The 14,945-nt window shown below is 42.0% G+C and overlaps 1 protein-coding gene across 2 annotated transcripts in view; it reads right to left on the bottom strand.

Moving 5' to 3' along the window:
- The window catches only part of MPPED2 (metallophosphoesterase domain containing 2), a 172,574-nt gene that overhangs the window by 120,024 nt on the left and 37,605 nt on the right, over nt 1-14,945 (bottom strand). The window lies entirely within an intron of this gene.

The following is a 14,945-nucleotide window of genomic DNA, read 5'->3' as shown; positions in this document are numbered from 1 at the left end:
ATCTGGCTCTTCAAGCATACAGTTTTAATTATTTAAAGGGCTGGTAGCAGAGTTAAGGATGCTTTAACTATATTAACTCTATGCTGACAGCTTCCTTTAATTTCTCTGTAGGAATGCACACTTATTTTGGATCATGGGTGAAGAGAAGCAGTTATAGCTATAAAGACAAGGTCATAAGAGAAGCAAACATGCAAAGCAGAGATTACCGTGTGAAATGTTAAGTAAGGACCAATATTTCATATCATATTTCATATCACAGCCCTACCTTGACAGTTAACATGTGGCAGAGAACACACGGAAAGTCAACATAAGAATCCCTATACATCTTGCTCTGCAGGCTTGGTTTGATTTTTCTTTCCTTTTCCCACTTTTTAAAAAGAAAGAACCCATTTTAACAATGCAATTGTAGTGAGGGGAATAAAGACATCCGTATACATCCTCGTTGGACTTGCATTTCTTTCACAGTTTACCTTTTAATTTTATTTTATCTTTGACAGAGAAGAAGGAAAGTCAGAAAGGAGAAAGCTTGAAGAAGACAGAAAGAAGGAAGGAGACAGGGAAGGACTGTGAACTGGTTAACACAGTGGATCTAACTGGAAACTCAAAAGGAAAGTTTACTTTCTGCAAAAAAATGAATAGATGTTCCCTGTAAAGGTTAGAAATTAACAATGCTGTTACCATGGAGAAAATGCACTAATCCACTGAATTTTGTAAGTAACCTGGAAACCCTCCTGATTGTATCCAATGTTGATTTTTAAAAAAATGTATGAAGAAGTTTGGTACCTTCTTTTTCATTACTGAGACTATTCCAATCAGTCCCAGACTCTAATCTTACCATGATATCCTGTCTTCTAAAAGTAGTTCACTCAGAGAATGAATGATTGGGTTGTTCCCTGCTGCAGGAGACCGTGTCACCCTCTGAAAGCGACAGATAATATTCTATCCCTCGACCTACACTTAGGATGCTCACTGGAATGGGACCATGCACATTTCTACACAGCCCACCCACATCTGAATGAAAATTAAATAAAGTAACCACTGGACTTTAAACACATAAATAAATTCAATATTATGCATGTCTTTATTCTCCAGTTCCCCTCAGTAACTCAGATAAGCTACGGGCACAAGTAGTGTATCAACATCCTTTATGAGCCCATCCCAATTCATCAAAGGGATGTCACAGTCATCATTTTGAATGTATTACACAGAAGGTAGCACAGATATAAACCCTTTGCTGTGAATAGGTCCCTGTTCTATGAATCTACTCAATTTAAAGAAGCACATCATCATGTGGTACCTAATATTGTTTCCCAGCTTAGGTCTATATTGAGCAGTAACTTTCCAAGACTATTGGAACACCAATTATTGAATGGCTTAAACTTCCTTCCCCATGCCTCCACCTCCTCCAGAGAAATTAGTAACTATCCAACAGATTGAACATGAAATAAAGGCTAAGGAATAGAAAAAAACAGAAGGCAAAAAATAGGGAGAAAATGTCTTGTTATTATTGAACTGAAATAAAATGAGTCAGAAGTATACAGAAAGAGTGGCAGAGAAGGCTCACCCATCACCACCACCAACTTGATGTAATCAAAGAGAAACAATTTGTAGGCACTTAGGGGAGACATGGAGAATTGATGTAGGTAGCGGCCTGGGGAAGGAGGAGGCCTAAAGACCCAAATGTGGAATTTATATACATCCCCTGACCCAGAAACACTGATGTCCTTTGTTACCCACAGGACTAAGTACAAGAAGACAAGACAGTGCAGCCTGTCAGAGCCAGCTGCATGATAACATGACAAATGTCACCTGGGGGGGTCATAGGAAGGAAGACATTTCCACCCAAAGACATTCAGAGTTGCAAATAAGACGTCTAGTAGAGTAGGCAAGTTGCAGTGAATATAATTAAAGTCGAGACAACCCTAGGGAAGCTACTATTTCCAAGTTGGGCATTTGGTAAACACTTTGAAAAGTCAAGACAGACAAACATTTTCACTGTAAATGCGTGTGTAAGGGGAAGCCTGATGGCCATTGCAACGTTTACCTATTCACATTGTGTGAGACCCTCCTGCTACATTTTCCCTCCTAGTTAACATCTTTACTGCTTACTGTTTATGCTGCAGACTTCTCAAATGACCTAACATTTCCCCCAAGGCACCATGTCAAATATCCCAGCAAGTAAGTCTCTTACCAAGGCAATCTAACCCCTAGAGCCAGATTCAAATATCAGAATGAGATTTGCACGTACATCTGAGTACACCCAGGGGAAAACAAGATGACATGGGAAGATGAGAAGAAAACACGGCATCATAAAATCCCAGAGCTGGACAAAACCTTAGGGGGCATTGGGTTCAATGCTTTATACAAAGCTTGAACACCCTCCCCTCTTCCTACCTACCTTCCATAAATTTTCTTTCCAAGGTTTCCAGAGAAGGGGAGGTCCTGGGCCTTCTCCCCTCCCCCAGGGCAGCCCATTCTGGTTTTTGATAGCTCTCCTTGCTAGAAACTTTTGGATCCAGAGTCTGCACCTCTGAGAAAGCTGAGCACGGTCCAAAGAGACTTGGCCTGGAGCCTGAGGACTGAGTAACAACTTTGGCTGCGTTACTCACTTTGGACAAGTTATTTCATTCTTTTGGTCTTCATTTTTTTTCTCATTTGTAGGATGGGAATAATAATGCCTAACCTGGTAAGTTGCTATGGGGATATAAATTGTCAAGCACTGGGTCTGGCACACAGCACGTGCTCAGAACATAGAGGTGCAGAATGATGTAAGGGTAGAGCATGTTCAGCTACACAGCCAGACTGTGTGGCTCTGAATCTCACTCCATATTTATTCACAGTGTGACACCAAGCAAGGTGCTTAACTCCTATGCCTTGGTTTCTTCATCAATAAAATGGGTATAAATATAGTACCTTATCTCATAAGACTGCTGTGAGGATGAAGAGGGATAACGTATTCAGAGCATGCAGAACAGTGTCTGACACACAGCAGACAATAAATGTTAAGGCTTTTTTCACTAGCTAGTAGTATTTTTACAACTATTAATAGTAGTATCCTTCAGTTTCTCTGACCTCCATTTCTTCTGTTACAAGGAGATAATAACAGCTACCACACAGACTTTGTGAGAATTAAAGGTTACATACACATCACCTAGCACGGTACAGGGCACAAAAACCACAGTAAACAAACACATTTATTTCCTACTGTCACTTCCTTAACCCTACTTCTGAAATGACAGAGAATAAGAATTCAGTCCCTTTTCCATCTGATAGTCCTTCAAATATTTGAGGACACGTATGATAATCCCCTGAAAGCTTCTCTACTCCAGTTGAGGAGCCACAGTTTCTTCAGCATTCTTTGTGTGATGGGATTTCACATGTCCTCAGAATCTTGGTGATCTCCCAGGTGCAATCCAATTGGTCGGAAGCCCTCCCTCTGCAGTGTCAGAATTCCCACGGGCCATGGGAATTCCTGGACCAGTGAGCTGTTTCTCAAAGACAAATGCAAGTATAGGCGACAGAGAGCGGACAGTGCCGGACACATGGGCAGACTTTCCTAGAGGCCTGAGCTATCATCTTAAACCATTTTTTAATCAAGTCTCTAGGTTTTGTGCCAAGCCGCAAATCTTCCTCTTGAAACTCGATTGTCAAATGTTTACATATCTCATTGCATATTCAAATAAATAAACCATTCTCATTTATTCAGTCTTGGCACATTAGGCTTTTTTTTTTTTTTTTACCCATAAAAAAAATAATATGACAGTATTATTGCTTCCACTATGGAATCCTCTCCTGGCCATATGTGTTATTTTTTTCCAATAACAAATTCATACAGCCTTGCAAGTTCCGTTGCTAGATCTTCAGAAAAGCTGTTATCATGTGGTTTGTTATGACGTGGGTTTCTTTTTTAAGGCCATGTGCGCAATAAAAGCCTCATGTACACAATTAGCCTAATAATTCAGTGTCAGAATAGAATATAACCCTTACAAAGCATTTTAGAGGGATCTGAATGTATTTACCATCCCCCTTGGAAATCTTGATGTTGTTGCGTATGCACTCCACTGACTTTATTTTTAAAAAGTTTTCCAATGTGACATTAAAGCTTTCATTTTTACCCAGAACATTTAGATGGCTTGAAAAGCTAAAATTATTTGTGATGTTACACCACCCATTCTATATATAGTGTTAGACAAAGATAAGCAAAACCCACTAGCAAAACAATGAATAAACAAATACTAAGCTTAAATTAGTAGTAGAATCACAGAATTTTGGGATTGGAAGGGACCTTAGAGATGATCAAATCCTGTGTTTCATGTCTTTAAATTCCCTGTTCATGGTTTTTGCCCTACTCATGTATACAATTATTTAAATTTTGTTGTGTCTTACAGTTTTTGCACAGTTTTTTTTTAGTTTTGCCCTAAGTAATGGCATCATGAAGCCGTGAATTGGATATGTGCTGGTTGGGTTTTCAACCACACATTAAAATAAATAGTAACTATTAAAATTCTGTCTAAGGTTTGTCCACTCTATGGAACCAGAACTCAGGTTTTCTTCCTTCTACTTCCCTTTCCCCCCCACTTAATTTTGGGAGATGAAAATATGCCTGCACTTGGAGAATGAAAATGATACAAATTTAAAAATGCCAGCAAATCAATCGCCTAAACTCCTATAGTCATGAATATCTACAGAGACTGCTCAAAATGAATGGAATTCACTATCAAACAAAAAAATTCTAAGTTTTAGTGCTCTGGGAACTGACCCCTCAAAGTTCAATGGAGTCTCTTAAAACCTCCACTGAGGGAGTGAGCAACATCGAACTTGATTTTTAGAATACTGATAAAGATAAAAAGTATTCGTGCTCAAGGATGTCCAGGCTGATGTGGAGACTGACTGTGTTCCAAAACATAGGTGTCTTCAGAGGAACTACTTGAGTTAACGGAAAAGCCCTCATTAAAAACAGCCCAGCATGTAGAATCCGGGGCTGCCTGCACTCTCGCCACGCTGGTTGGCTATTAGCTGTGACCCTGAGCAAGTCATTTCCCTTCCTCTAGCCTGTTCCTCAAGTGTGAAAAGAGGGACAGAACCAAATGATCCCCAAGTGATGAGCTGCATGGTTTCTATGACACTATTAACTTGTACAAGACTTCAGAAACAACCCACTCTCCTTCGTAGCTGAAAACATGTCCTTTTCCTTACAGTTTTATTTTGTGTTCCAGGCAATCTATAATAATAAAAGAGTAATATGCTAATTAGACTGGATGACCTTCCAGACAAAGCCAGGGCTGCGAGGGCAGAGGCAGCCCACTGCGGGGACCCACGGCAGAGGAGGCGGCCACTACTGCGGCGGCGGCGGGAGCCGAACCCCTTGCACGAATTTTGTGCAACAGGCCTCTAGTGCAAAGATAAATGCAGTCCAGATCTCTCCAATTATAATCAGAATTAGCAAGGCTACGTATAAAAATATGTGGAACTGCAATTTAGGACTATAGACAGAACGTCCAGGTATATCTAGTGTAAATGAGAACAAAGGAGCCAGAGTTCCAGTTACCACAATAAAACCAAAATGAAAATATACGTGATTGCCAAAACCGGTTTGGCTCAGTGGATAGAGCGTCGGCCTGCGGACTGAAGGGTCCCAGGTTCGATTCCGGTCGAGGGCATGTACCTTGGTTGCAGGCACATCCCCAGTAGGGAGTGTGCAGGAGGCAGCTGATCGATGTTTCTCTCCCATCGATGTTTCTAACTCTCTATCTCTCTCCCTTCCTCTCTGTAAAAAATCAATAAAATATAAAAAAAAGAAAAAGAAAATATATGTGATTTAACTAGGTGCTTCAGAAACAGGGCTGCTCTCTTTTTCCTAAAACTAAGAGCTGGTAAACTTCTCCTAGCTTGGACCTCATGCCCCAGAAGAGAAATGGTGCTGAACCACATAAATATATTCACATTTGTACCAAGGACACCACTTTCCTTTAACCGCTGAACTGCTGTATCAACACTGTTCTATCACCAACTAATTACAGCTAACAAAACCCACTGCACAGAGTGTGTCTCGTCTATTTTTTCCTAGTACAAAAGTACAGTGCTGACATTCAATGAATATTAAGTGGTAACGATTTAATTCTTTGAGCACTGCATATAATATGAATTCATGGTCCTTGTACTAGTTCCATTTGAGGTGTTTGGTGTCCGTCAAGCTAGCTACTGTGCAAGCCACAGAAGCCTCTCAGATGGCATTCTGTTGGGGCATAAGTATCCCAGTGGATAGAGGTGCACTGGCCAGGGTTAAAGGTTTCCACGCCTTTAACCTAGCAACCAAGTCAATGGGCTTACCTGAGGGTTGGCCTTGCATTTGAGAAAAGAAGCCGTGTGACACTGTACTGCATGTGCCATTCCATACTGTCAGTCAGTCAACAACCATTTCTTAAGCACCTACTTGTGTGCCAGGCGCCACAGTAGGCTCTGGGACGATAAAGAAGCAACAAGGGTGGGTCCTTCCGAGATTCTGCAGTTCATTTGTCAATTCATTATTCGACAAATGCTTATTAGCATGCCTGGTTTCTGCTCAGTCATTTACGGTATTCATTTCACAAGCACTTATTAAGCACCTTCTATGGACCAAAGGTGGTGCTAGGTGCTAGGGAGACAGCTATAACCAAGGCAGAGATGTCCCTGGGATATGTAAATGGGTGACTTATGCAACAACATGCAAAGTGTTATAATACAGGATGTTCGAGGCACTGTGGGGAAAAGGAGAAATGCCTGGCGTCGCTTTGAGAGCTGGGAAAAACAGGGGATATTACTGTGGCAAGAATATAAGGTAGTGTGTCAATTTCAAATGCCTGGCACAAAGGATCTTAGGCTCAGAAAGGAGAGGCATGAGAGTGGCCTGAAGCTGGAACTTGAATTGGGACTTAAACAAGCACTGAACTTAGGAAATCAAGTGGCAGAGAAGAGCTGATCAGGCAACAGCAGGGGGGTAGGGACGAGCTTAGCGCATTTAGGGACTTGTGAGTAAGGAGGCATGGCTGGGGCAGAGTCTCTGTGACAGTGAGCAGTGGAAGGTTTGAAAAGCTGGTGGGACTGGGGCCAGACCACAGAAAGCCAGACTGTGGGGCCTGAACCAGCCCTGGAGGCTGTGAAAAACATCCTCCTCCTCCTCCATCATCCACTGAAAGGTACAGGGTGGGGAGGGGGTCACCAAGAAAGCTGGCTTTTAGGAAAGGCACGGTGGCCTCGTGCAGGGTGTGAGGGTGGGAGGGGTGGGGTGGGAGGGCATGAAAGGAAAGGAGGCTGGCTGGAAATTAACTACAAAACCCTAGACTTACGATGATAGAGCCAAGCCCAGTCAAAATGAAAACAGAAAGGAGAGGACATGAAAAAAGGCAGTAGAAACCCGATGATGGTATGATAAACAGAAACTATCATGAGTTTGACTGTAAATGAGGGTTGGAGAAGTAGTCCAAAATGAATGACAACATCCTTCACCATTAGGTCTCCTGGAGCTCCATCCTGTCCCCATTTTTATCATTGATCTGGTGCTATGACTGAAGGTTTGTCTCTCTTCCTCTAAAATTCCTATGTTGAAGCCCAAATCCCCAGTGTGACAGCATTTGCAGGTGGAGTCTTTGGGGGGTAGTTAGGTCATGAGGGTGGAACCCTTGGAAATGGGATTAGTGGCCTCATAAAAGAGGCACAAGAAAGGTGATCTCTGTCTCTCTCTGTCTCGGCCATCTGAGGACAGAGCAGGAAGGTGGCCATCTAACAAGCGAAGAAGGGGGTCAGCGGAGTAGCCCATAGGCAAAAAAGTCCCAATGCATGTTTGTAGGAAGAAAGACTAGAAAGAAAACACAATACATTCCTCTAAATCTTGTCTCTGTCTACTTCTGAGCTACAGCAGCAGAGCTTCAGAGTTTTGACAGACTCCATCCATACAGCCTACAAAGCCTAAAATATTTGCTATCTGGACCTTAATCGGAAAAAGTTTGTCCACATCTGATTTTGTCACTCGATAAACATTTGTTAAGCAACACTATATGTTAGTCACTTTGTTACTAATAAGCTTACCTGATAATTAGCAGCATCTACTATGTGCAATGGGATTTTCCTGTATTATTACATTTAATCCTCTCAAGATCTTCATATAGGGTGTATGTGTGTGTGTTTGTGTGTATGTGTGTTCTGTATTCTTCAAATTTTGCTTAAAGTTACCTAATAAGTTTGGGACTTTGGCTATGGAGCCTGACTAAACCATGATTTTCTACCTTTTGCTATGCAACTGTGTTTCTTCAAAGATTGGGGAAAATTTTAAGATTTTGGAATAAGCATCCTTTTAAAAGAAGGCTGAGCCCTCTGGGCATTATCTGGTCCCATAGGGACACAAATTTTTATCCTTTGGGCTAGGTTACAAATTTGTAACTAACTGATAGATAAGTGAAAGCAATGCAAATAACTCTTATCTATAAATGCAAATGAATTCTGCCTAATGGAGGTTCAATTGACTCCCTCCCCTCCAGGTTTGCATCCATTTGTAAATTCATTTCAACATTCTTTTATTCCAGATGAATTTGAGGTTTTGATTCCCTCATTTATTAATGAGTTAAATAAAATTTTTAAGAGTAGATTTTATATCTGTATGAGAGTCAGGATTCTTAAGAATTCTTCTTTCACAGAGGTCACCAAGATGACATGTTTACCATACTGAACATCCTATTTTTGATTGGGAAGGCATCATCATACCAAAATGTAACCAATGTGACCATAAATTACATACACCTACATATACCTACATAGGTATGGGGGTAGGGAGAGTAGGAGAGAACAAAGTGATGAAGGGTCATGTCAGGGGTTCATTTATGTCACCTACAGCATCAACAAAACCTGGTTTTGGACCACAGCTCTGCCTTCGCCTAGCTTTGAGAACCTGGACAAATTACTAAACTTCTCTAAGGCTCAGTTATCTCATCTGTAAACGGGGGATGATAACAGCAGTTGCCCCATAAAGTTGATACAAAGATTAAATAACTATTGCTTAGAGCTATTTAAACAACTGGTTCACATTAAATGCTAAATAAGGGTTAGCCATCATTATTAAGATGTTTCCATGAGAATATTGATGAAAGGAATTAGTTCTAGTTGGGGATGGGAGGTCTTCACACAGTGGTTATATTTTATCTGGGGTAGTAGGAGTTCACCAAGCAAACAGCTAAGGTGATGTCATTTGACATAAAAGGAGCAGTATTTTTTTTAAATAAAGACAGGAATGAAGATGAGGAAGGTGAGTCAGAGTGCCAAGTTGCCAGAAGGTAAAATTCCCTAGTGGATACTGCATTTCTAAGGTGACCTGGGCTTTCCTCAAGTTGTTGAAGTTTGTACCTCTCTACTTCACGGCTGTATAAGGATTCCTAAAGCCAAGTAGGGATGCGTCATCCAGATACCAATTTTCAAGAAATTCAGACACCAAGTCAGCATGACTATAGTTATGACTACTCACCCAGTTCAGGCAGCCATCAGGAACAAGGGGTTATTTTATTCCAAACTTTATAAAAACAATAAGAAGTATTAGCCAAGAATGGCTGAGCCCAATGTACAGACCACATTTTATAGAGGCCAAACTTCATTAAAAGTACTTTAACAGCTTACATAATCTCTCTCTCTCAATACATCTCTCTCTCTCAATATCTCTCTCTCCCCCCTCTCTCTCCCTTCCTCTCTCTCACTCTCTTTCTCTCCCTCCCTCCCTCTCCCTCTCCCTGTCTCCCCTATACACCCAAGAAAAAAATACACAAATCCAACAACTGCAATTATACACTGGTTCTTATCCTGGCCAGATGCAATTTCTTTCTGTGCCTGATTACATGTCATTTCTACATTCTTTATTTGTCTCCTAACAGTTCACATATAAAATTACCCTGTTGTATTTCAAATCAGTGACTTTCCTGGATACTTGGGATAAAGGGAATACACTTCAGGTAATTCTTACTTAGTTCTGTGTCTTGACATTTGCTAAAAAAATTACTGGAAAGCACCATGTGTTTGCGTAATTCTATCTGCTCCTTTTCATCCCTGCATATAACCATTTAAATGCTGGCCTGGAGTGTGAATTCTGCAAAACTGCCTATTGTAGCGCCCTGCCGCTCTGATAAGACCCTGGCACGTCACCCCTCTCTTTCTGCTAGACTAGAGCAATGGTGGATAAGATGAAAAGGAGGTTAGACCACTTTAGTTTTCTGGCAGGAATATAGCTTCCTCAAAAAGCCTCTCCTTTAAAAAAAAAAAAAAGGAAAGAAAAAACCTTACAGGTACTCCCTGTGCCCTACTGTCAGATACCATCCACCCCCAGTCTCAGGAGGTTCTGCTGTGTGATTCTTTCAGGCTCTCTCCCTCATGAAGAGGTGAACACGTGACCACCGCCATCCATAAAGGCTGAAGTGAGTGTACTTAGCTAAAGGGCATTGCAATAATTTTTCTCTTGCACGTGAGAAAGTTAGCCTTGAAAATTCTCTGGCTCACTGCCTGTTTTTAAATCATCTTTTTACGGAGGGGTGGCCAATGGAGCATATTACATTAGAACCACACCTCTCTCATTCCCATATTAATTGCTTTTAAAAACAACAACAATAACAATTATGATGATGATGATGGTGATGATAATAATAGTAATAATAATAATAAAGGATGGTAGCCCCTATCAAGCCTCCAGGCTTGCTTTCAAGGCAGTGCTAAAGACTAGATGTTTTAATAGGCAATGCCTCCAAATGCCCACCTTAGAAAAGCAATCCTGCCTGACAAATTAAACTCCATCGGGGCTGGCGGTGTTCTGTGCAGACGTGATTCCTTTGGAATCTAGGGTGAGTGGTGGCCTGAGAAAGTCACTGAAAAGATTTATACCCCGGCTACAAATCAGCTTCTGATTGCAAAGAAATGATTGTCTTTCCCACCCATGTTTTAGCATGCATATACCAGAAAAAAACAGTGAGAATCATGAACCCATGTCAGTAAGCACAGCCTATCTAAAATACACTTTCTCCTTCCTTGTCTTGACTCTTAAAGGGGAGAAAGTGGGGGGATATCTGTAATACTATCAACAATAAAAATAAATGTTTGCTACAGGACCCATGGCAGGGCAGAATTCCCATGATGGCCTGGTGGAAGGGATGAGAATAGCCAGGAATTTTCATGTGGGTTTGCCAAAGCAAAACTTCGCTGAGGGCTTATGGCAATTTAGCACCCAGATAATTTTTATAAGCACTTGGCCCAAGAGATATGGACAAGCTCACACTTGGTGCTCCCACAGCTTGCTGGACTGAAGCAGTGGGCTTTTTGGTTCCTCTCCTCACTCCTTTGTGAAAGGGGAAACTTCAGCCAGGCTGGGCAGAGAGTCCCCAGTAAGAAAGGCACAGCCCTCTCCTAGGACCTCCCTCAGGGTCTGATTCTGGCCGGCCCTTTCTCGATAAGAGAGCACAAACCAGGTGAATCTGTACATAGTGCTGCCGGGTTTCTGGGTTGAAGCATTTTTTCACAAGAGTATAACTCACTCAACTTGTTCTCCGCAAACTGGATTCCTGTGGGAAAGTTCCAGTTACAACTTAAACCCAGGTCAACTATTTTGCCCTTTCTGACCTGCCTACTGTTCTCTTCATCTTTAACTCTTGCATTGGTACAACCCTTCATGCTTTTCCAAAAAGCTGCTTCATAAATAATCGGATCTCATCCTCACCTCTATGTAAAAAGGGCAGTGTTATTATTCCCATTGGACTCTAAGGTTCAGATGGGTGGAGTGACTCGCTCGTGGCCAGTGTTACCAACAGATCGGGATCCAGGCTCTATGCTTCCCAAATCCCAGTAATAAAAATAATGGAATATAATGAACATAAATTGATGAACAAAAACAGATGCAGAGACAGAGAAACATCGATCAGACTGTCAAACCTTAGAGGGAAGGTAAGGGAGGGTGGGGGTAAGGGGGAGAGATCAACCAAGACATGTATGCATGCATATAAGCCTAACCAATGGACACAGACAAGGGGGAGGGGGGGTGAGGACATGAGTGGGGGGGATGGAGGGGTAATGGGGGGATAAGGACACATATGTAATACCTTAATCAATAAAAGAAATTAAAAAATAATGGCTACCATCAATGAATGCTTCTTACCATGCATCAGGCACCATGCCAAGCACTTGATGAACATTACCTCATCCATTCCTTGCGTGAACCCTATAAGGTGGTTTTATTAATCCCATTTTACAGATGAGACATACTGGGTTTATGAGGCTAAATAATTTCCCCAAGGTCAAAGATGCCATAAATGATGAAGCCTCAGTTTCAAAAGGGAGCCTGTCTGAGTCCCGGCTTAGTCACTGTTATACTGACTCCCAGTCCAATACTTTTTTTCTACACACATCTAATGGTAAATTCAAGCAGTGAAAGTTTTCTCCAGATCTGAAGTATTCAAATATTAGGTATTACTTTTAAATACCTAATAAACGTTTGAAATTCCAGTTTTACCCACTCTGATGCTGTCCAACAGAAAACACTCCAAAACTATAAAGTGCTATTTTTGACAGGTATGCTTACCGGTCCAAATACCATTTGGTTCCATCTCTTAGTTCATTTCACAGAAAAACAGATGTTCCATATAAATTCCTGCATGAAATTTACTAGAATCCCCAGAAAACTTTATGAACATAGTAAGTTCTCAAGACAAACAGCATGGATTCAAATCCCAAATATTATGAACTGACAACCTCTGGAACGAGAGCAAGTTACTGAGTCTCAGGCTTCAGTTTTCTCATGTTTGCATTAGGGATAAAAATACTTACCTCCTAGAGATGTTGGGAGAAAGTAAGGAGAAAGCACGGGGCACAGTGTAAAGGACCAATCATTATCCTAACTATTATCGTTTTATAGTTATTTCTGGCTCTGCAGAATTTCTCAGGATCGCCCTAGTTTCACAAAGTTGACAAAACCCGACTCCTCTCCTTAATGAAGTGTTCCAACACTCTCTTATATCCTGATAATAAAGCACGCAGTACTCTAACTGGGAGAGAACATACCATCTCGTCATTTATAATTCAGCTCCGACTCTCAAAATTATTATTCACCGGGTACTATTAAAACTGTCAAGTCCTCTAGGTCACCCAAGTACTCGTGTCAAATGGGTGTTATTTTACACAAAGTAATGTGTTAATTCAGTCAAATAAGAGCCACCTGAGAAACCAGAATCACAAAGGACAAGCCAATTCCCCTGACCTACACGGGGGAGTATGCCCAAAATATGAGAAATGATTATTTTACTGTGGAAAAAAGAGCTTTTCCCCCCTCCTGATTATAAAAGATATGCTTAGTAAAGTTAGCAAAATTAAGAACATGTGCATAAAAAGCAAAGAAAGCTGAACCCCAGAAATAGTCACCAGTAACATTTTGGTATCTTTCCATTTTGTCTTCCCGCTGTGCATTTTTAAAACATAATTGGCATCATTCTGCACTCAGAATGTTATATTCTGGGATTTTTTTTCTTTTTGCTCCACTTAAACCATTATAACATCAGCGTTTTCAATGTTGCTGCAGATTCTGTATAAACGTTCTCACTGGGTGCAGGATATTGCATGAGTTAGTGTTGTCATAATTTTCTTAACCGTTTCTCTTTGCTGAACTCCCCCAAAAGGCTTTTAAGCTGTCAAGCCCAGGCAAGATTTCTAGACACACCACCTTAACAACGGGGCCTGCCTGTGGTCATGGACTGGGCCATTCTGGAAACTAGCTACATAACTTCTCACCATTAAGTGAGAAACACCGTGAGTCCTACTCTCCAAATGCCAACAGACCAGAAGTTCAGCGATGTGTGAACCCCAAATGCCAGCAGTTCTGGGCACAATTACAGCAACTCCTCTAAGATAAATAAAATCATGTTCTCCACGGTCCTGGCCACCCACAGTGAGCAGAGGGAAGAGCACAAACACCTCCCCCACTGAAGTCTGTGCTCCAATGCAAACACAGGGCACAGACGTATCTGCTTTTCTCCTCTTCCCCTCCACGGTTCATTTCAAAAAATCGCTGTTCCATCACCACTCAGCACCATTTGCCATCGCCAACTGCACCATAAAACCTACTTTTAAAAATCACGTATCATGTTCGTTATATATATTTTTTTCAGGGGGAAAAAAAGAGAGATCTTAAAAATTCTCACCACAAGAAAAAAATTGTAACCATGTGGTGATGGATGTTAACTAGACCTATGGTGGTGATCATTTTGCAATATATACATATGTCAAATCATTAGATTATACATCCAAATGAATACAATAGTATATGTTACTTATATATCAACTAGAGGCCTGGTGCATGAAAATTGTGCACTTGGGGGGTCCATCAGCCCAGCCTGAGGTTGGGGGTTTCACAGTCTGGGAACCCTCTGGGGGATGCCCAACTGACGGCTTAGGCCCACTCCTGCCACCGCTGCTGCACTCGCCAGCCATGAGCTGGGCTCAGGGCTTCTGGCTGAGTGGCTCACCCCCTGTGGGAGCACACAGACCACCAGGGGGCAGCTCCTGTGTTAAGCATCTGCCCGCTGGTCAGTGTACGTCATAGTGACCGGTCATTCCACCATTCAGTTGATTTGCATATTAGCCTTTTATTATATACTAGAGGCCCGGTGCACAAAAATTTGTGCACTCGGGGAGGAGGGGGGTCCCTCAGCCCGGCCTGTGCCCTCTCACAGTCTAGGACCCCTCAGGGGATGACCACCTGCTGGCTTAGGCCCGCTCCCCAGGGGGATTGGACCTAAGATGGCAATCAGACATCCCTCTGGCAGCCCGGCAGCCCTCGGGGGATGTCCACTTGCCAGCAGGGAGCAGGCCTAAACTGCAGTTGGACATCCTTAGCGCTGCTGAGGAGGCAGAAGAGGCTCCCACCACCACCGCTGTACTGGCAGCCATCAGCCTGGCTT

Source organism: Myotis yumanensis, unplaced genomic scaffold (assembly GCF_028538775.1).
Source record: "Myotis yumanensis isolate MYYU_CA2020_CCGP unplaced genomic scaffold, mMyoYum1.0.hap1 SCAF_10, whole genome shotgun sequence".
Classification (NCBI taxonomy): Eukaryota; Metazoa; Chordata; class Mammalia; order Chiroptera; family Vespertilionidae; genus Myotis; species Myotis yumanensis.
Note: the sequence above shows the minus strand (reverse complement) of the source record. Positions and strands in the feature narration are given on the sequence as shown.